This window comes from Anabrus simplex, chromosome 2, assembly GCF_040414725.1.
Source record: "Anabrus simplex isolate iqAnaSimp1 chromosome 2, ASM4041472v1, whole genome shotgun sequence".
Lineage (NCBI taxonomy): Eukaryota > Metazoa > Arthropoda > Insecta > Orthoptera > Tettigoniidae > Anabrus > Anabrus simplex.
In genome coordinates, this window is record NC_090266.1 from 926,031,900 (window position 1) to 926,038,919 (window position 7,020).

The window sequence follows — 7,020 nt, forward strand, 5'->3', positions numbered from 1 at the left end:
TCAGTTTGATATATTCGTAATTAAATTAAATGCGTAATTATGAGGCGCGGAAGTTGCAGGGACCTCATCATGATCATTGAGTCACAGAAACCTACGTCTCGAGTGTACGATATATGGCACAACAACTTGCAATTAAATTGAAAATGAAAACCTACAACCTATTTTCCAGTCATTGACCGGGTCAGGGATGTAATGAATGAAGCAGATATAGGCTGTTAGTACGATGGGGTCGCCACTCCCAAGGTGGTTTATTAATGACAGAGATGCTATGAAATGAGAATGGAGAGTGTTGCTGGAATGAAAGATGACAGGGAAAACCGGAGTACCCGGAAAAAAACATGTCCCGCCTCCGCTTTGTCCAGCACAAATCTCACTTGGAGTGACCGGGATTTGAACCACGGTATCCAGCGGTGAGAGGCCGACGCGCTGCAGTCTAGCCAAAGAGGCTACTTTGCAATTAAATTATTAATAATAAAAATTGGTATTGGCTTTACGTCCCACTAACTCCTGTTACAGTTTTCGGAGACACCGAGGTTCCGTAGTTCAGTCCCGCACGAGTTCTTTTACGTGTCAGTAAATCTATGGACACGAGGCTGACGTATTTGAGCACCTTCAAATAGCACCGTGCGGCTAGGAGGCGTGACCAGTCCTAAGGAACATAATGGATACGAAGAACATTGTGGGATACTAGGTGTTGCTCGCGCACCGCCGATGTGTTGAAGTGCAGTGCTGCTGTGAACTTTTAAATTTGTTGCCATTGATCGGTAACAACCTTCCATATCACTCTCGCATCACTCGATGGAATTCTAATACACATTCGTTATACAAGAAGGCCACAAAACGAGAAGGTTACGACTTGCACTATTCGTAACCTCAGCATTAAGCGCGATAACGTGGTTTGCTTGATGCCCGGCTGCATTTACTCTCGGAAATTAATCTAGTACTCATGTCCAGTGTAGGCTGAGTGAAATCCGAGATCATATGACTCTCCTGGAGTGGAAAACTATTTTCTAAATATCTCGGCTTTCTGACAGGGTATCGAACCTACGCCCTTTCAGGTCAACCGAATACGCCTTCACCGCATCGGTTCGCTAGCTAATTTTCTGGTTACGTCTCAAAACTCAAGAGTCTCAAACCTCACGGGCTATAATTAGTAACAAATAGTATCAAAACTCACGACTACAAATTGGTAGCTAAAGTAAACATTCTAATGAGTCTCAAAATTCACGAATCCGGACAGCAGGTTCTTGCGATGACTGCAGGAGGGGTGAGATGCGCGGTGACTCACGCTTCCCTTCAACCCATGTTTTTCCACCGACTTAGGGCAGTCAGCCAGGTAGCAGATTGCCTATTAGTTGTTTATCTAGTATTCTAGTCTTTTCTTAAATAATTTAAGAGCCCCTGGAGCCCCTTTTTAGTCGCTTCTTACGACAAGCAGGAATGGCATTAGTAGACGAATAAGTCTGAGTGGCGTCTTTAAAAGTAGGAAAGATCACAATATGGAGTTAAAATTGGAATACAAGAGGACAAATTGGGGTAAATATTCATTTATAGGAAGGGGAGTTAGGGATTGGAATAACTTCCCAAGGGAGATGTTCAATAAATTTCCAATGTCATTGAAATCATTTAAGAAAAGGCTAGGAATACAACAGATAGGGAATCTGCCACCTGAGCGACTGCCCTAAATGCAGATCAGTATTGACTGATACTGTGAATGTTATTCTTCCACCCCATCCCACAGGGGAAAATTAATGGTTAGTGAATGAAAGAGACCGAGGTGTATTATTATCATTATTTTAAAAATATTTTGCTGTTGTCTTAAAGCTAATATAATGCATTTTTCCCTTTCAGATAAATTTATAATAGTGACGTGCAGCCTCCGGAGAGGCCTGGCGCAGATCTTTAGAGTTGACGCCGTATAGTTGACCTGCACGTCTGTGTGGATAAGGCCCAACCTTAGATGAAGTCTAATGCTGAAGACGACACGAACACCCAGTCCCCGAGCCATAGGAATTAACTAATGAAAGTTAAAATCTCCCACTCGACCGTAAACCGACCCCGGAACTCCCTGGATGCCTTGGGCCATTTGCTAACCATTTATGCATGTCGACGGACAACATAAAATTAAAGTAGGTATATTGCCTACTGCTAGTTAAAAGAAACTGTCAGTTGGTAGTACTGGGGCTTAGTGCCATAATGCGGCCAGAAGGCGGCATTTACTGTACTTGAATTAGGAATTTTATTTAGAGATATCAGAGATCAAGACAGTTAATTCACTCATTTAATTTCAACATTTGGAGATTCATTTGGAAAAAGGCGTATTTCTATATTGCGTAAGCGTTCATCTATTTGCTTACTTCAATCGGTTATCTACCCAACACATTTAAACCGGAAGGCATATTCATGACGCATCCGATTATTCTGTGCGATATAAATGAATGATATTTGAAATTCATTCGATTATTTGATTTGATTATTTATTCGATTATGTAAATAATCGTATGGAAGTTATTTGATTATTAAAAGTATTCGATTATCCCATCACTAATAGGGTGGTCATTTATCCATTCAAAGAAGAACTGGCCCTGCTCGTGAGTTTTGAGACTGGCCCAGGTAGATAAACTTGTTTTTAATAATCCTCTTCCTGGAATTCGTGAGTTTTGAGACTCGTGAGTTTTGAAACTCGTGAGTTTTGAGACGACACGAATTTTCTCCTGCAGGAATGTCTTATCGTACCGGAAACCAGCAACACGTTACCTAATTATCGCATTTAAACTTACTCAAATGCCTCTGACTTCAGCCAGAATTGAACCTGCTATCTTGGGAACAGAAGCACAACGACTAACTGACTGCGTCACCGAGGTCACCGGGCAAGCTGGCCGTGTGGTTAGGGTCACGCAGCTGTGAGCTTGCATCCGGGAGATAGTGGGTTCGAACCCCACTGTCGGCAGCCCTGAAGATGGTTTTCCGTGGTTTCCCATTTTCACACCAGGTAAATGCTGGGGCTGTATCTCAATTCAGGCCACTGCCGCTTCCTTCCCACTCCTAGTCCTCTTCTATCCCGTCGTCGCCATAAGACCTATCTGTGTCGGTGCGACGTAATGAAATGAAATGGCGTATGGCTTTTAGTGCCGGGAGTGTCCGAGGAAAAGTTCGGCTCGCCAGGTGCAGGTCTTTTGAATTGACTCCCGTAGGCGACCTGCGCGTCGAGATGAGGATGAAATGATGATGAAGATAACACATACACCAAGCCCCCGCGCAAGAGAAATTAACCAATTATGGTTAAAATTCCACACACTGCAGGGAATCGAACCCGGGACCCCTGTTACCAAAGGCCAGCACGCTAACTATTTAGCCATGGAGCCGGATGGTGCGACGTAAAGTAACTAGGATAGAAAAGCTGAAAGAACTTCTTTAACTGAAACTTATAATATCTAAACAATTCTTAAAATTAGGATTATACTAATTTACTAACGTTTGCTAGTTTCACACCAATGTAGGGTACTGACTAGAGCTAAAAACTAAATGTAGTAAACCAGTAATTCTTTATACTCCCAGGTGAGCGACTTACACAGTAGACGTGCTGGCCTTCTGAGCCCAAGTTGGCGGGTTCGATCTTGGCCCAGTGCAGTAATATTTGAATGTACACCTATACACCAGTGGATTTATTGACACGTAAAAGAACTCCTGCAGAACAAATCCGGCACCTTGACGTCTCCCAAAACCGTATAAATAGTTAGTGGGACCTAAAACTAACATTTATTTATTTATTTATTTATTTATTTATTTATTTATTTATTTATTATTCGGTCAAGTAGGGACCGCGATAAGTTTCGTTATTCATTCTGGCGTTTACTCAGTTTTCGACTCATCCAGTAGGTTTTCATTACCTCGCTGTGTGGAGCACGGCGTTCACCCGACCACTTTGCACAGTTGTGCACTTCACATCCCGGAAAGTCCCAAAAGTCGCGATTCTTGTCCAGAAAAGGCCTCGTTTGTGCTCGTCTTTTGGTTGTAGGCCCATTTCTCCGAGGTCTTTCTTAAAATTATTATTATTATTATTATTATTATTATTATTATTATTATTATTATTATTATTATTATTATTATTATTATTATTATTATTATTATTATTATTGAGGTCGAGTCATAAGTCATGGCAACTATTTTTTTCTCGCGAACAGGAGACAACACGCAAAATCGAATACATGCATTTGGAAACGTACGGTATGTAGGCCTACGTGCGTATGATGCCACTAGATGCTGTATGTAAACAACAGTGTGGGTCTAAGCATGCCCCAAGTTCAGTGTGTGAGTGAGAGCGTCACAAAATGGAAGTCAACAAGCAGGAGCAACGATCGTATATTAAAACTAGCAAGATACCCGTGCTTCGCTACGGTATTATACTGAAATTTATAATTGAATGGATATCGATTTATATATAATCCGTCAAAATTCGAGATCTGACTCGTTTTTTGAGAGATTACGGCAAGTTCTCTCCCATTTTTCAATCTTTCTTTCCAGCAATCGATTTCGTACTTCCCGGGCTAGGACCATGTATTCCACCCGGTCAGTTCGGTCCCTAAATGTTTGCCATCTTTTCCTATAAGCATTTTTAATATGGATCAAATTCTTGAGGAGATTCGCCGTGGTGTCTTCTTGGGTGCCTTGGCAGTACTGAACCCGCGGCCGGACTGCATTTGTAGTCATTACCCGTCCAGACCTGTTTCCAGCGCGGTCCGCACATTTGACGACGGTCCAGAATATTATTATTATTATTATTATTATTATTATTATTATTATTATTATTATTATTATTATTATTATTATTATTATTATTATTATTATTATTATAGATGTTCTGGACCCCACAGCAAGATGCAAGACCGCTAATTGGCGGTATATTCCATCTGCTGCCATTGTCATTTTTGACATTGTGACCAGCACCATTGTCGCGCGTAGGCAAGTACGCGGAATTTCTGGCGATACGAATGACATACTTCCGTGCATTATTGACCTTATTATAGAGGTGAACAAGTGGACAGTCAATCTCATTCCTATCGTTTATTTCAAATGTTTTTAATTTTTATTTATATGCCAGGAGAATCTACTGTAATCAAAGAACGTTCTCCGAAGGAAAAGATGGCTCTTGAAAACGAACCCAGGAAAGATTAAAAATGATCGGTTTATGCTCAGAATAAGTACATCGAAAATCCACAGCCTGTTTCCAGTCATTCGACAGGGTCAGGAATGGAATTAGTAAACAGTAAAATTAATTGGTCTAACCTCCTTTTACACCGCACCGTCGTTAGTTTCATCCCCCCCCCCCCGCAAAAAAAGAAAAGAAGGCGTGTTTCTTTATGTTTAAAAGAGATTCCAAACTCCAATGTTCACGTCTATAACCTTCAGTTTTGAGATATAAGTATCCCCATAAAAATAATTCACTATTTTCACATCTTTCGCACCCCCCCCCCCCTCTCAAGTGAATTTTCCTGCAACATACTCGATTCTTTAATAGTAAAGTATCTTATAAATACCAATTATCACGACTCTAACTTGTCCTCATGAAAGAAATTCAACTCCTTTTCACTCCCGCCCCCCCAAGATTATTCCCCCCAAAACGCGTTTTTCTTTTATTTTAAAGGAGATCCAAATACAAATTTTCACGCCTGTAACAAATATAGTCTTTATTAGATGTAAGTATTCTCATACAATTAAGTCTATTAATTTTTCAATAATTTCACCCCCCTCCTCCTTGGATTTTTGGAGATTACGCGTTTCTTTACTTTTTAAAGCAGATTCAAAATATCAAATTTCACGTCTGTAACATCTTCATTTTTGAGATATCATTAGCCTCATTAAAAGAAATCAACACTATCTTCAGTCAATTTTACCTCCCCCCTCCACCCAAGTGGTATTTCCGAAAACTAAAAATACACGTTTCTTTATTTTTAATAAGATAAAAAATACAATTTTTCACTTCTGTAACATGTTAACTTTTTTGAGATATACTGTAGAAATTCTCATTTTAAAATTTCACCACTTTTAGTTCCCCTTAAGTGGAGTTTCCAAATACAAATCACCTATGTTTCTTTACATTTACAGGAGATTCCAAATACACACTTTTTACGTCTGCAACATTTTACGTTTCTCAGATATTCTGTAGATACAGTCTTTCAAAAAATTCACCCCAATTTGTCACTCCTGTTCAACCGCCATTAATTGGATTTTCCAAAAGCAAAAAAATACGTGTTTCTTTGTTTTTAAAGGAGATCCCATATACAAATTTTCAGTTCTGTAATATCTTCAGTTTCTGAGATATATGTATCCTAATTAAAGGTATTCAACCTACTATTCACCCTTTTAAACCCATCCTATTGGGATTTACAGAAAACAAAAAAATACATTTTCCTTCATTTTTAAGGGAGATTCTAAATCCCAATTTTTACATCTGTAAACTTTCAAAGTTTTAAGATGTAGACACACTCATTTTAAAAATTCGCCCCCTTTTCACGCCCCCCATTAATTGGATTTTCCGAAACTAAAAAATACATGTTTCTTTATTTTGAAAGGAGATCCCAAACACCAGTTTTCAGGTCTGTAATACCTTCAGGTTCTGAAATATAAGTAGCTACATTAAAGGCATTCAACCCGTTTTTCACCCTTTTCCACCCTTCCTATTGGGATTTTCCGAAAACAAAAAAATATGTGTTTCTTTATTTTTAAAGGAGATTCTAAATACCAATTTTACATCTATAAGCTTTAAAAGTTTTAAGATATAGATACACTCATTTCAAAATTTCACCCCCTTTTCAGCCCCACCATGAATTGTATTTTCCAAAAACAAAAAATACGTGTTTCTTTATTTTTAAAGGAGATCCCAAACACCAATTTTCAGGTCTGTAATATCTTCAGTTTCTGAGATATAAGTATTCTCTTTAAAGGCATTCAACCCCTTTTTTTACCTCTTTTCACCCCTCCTATTGGGATTTTCCGAAAACAAAGAAATACGTGCTTCTT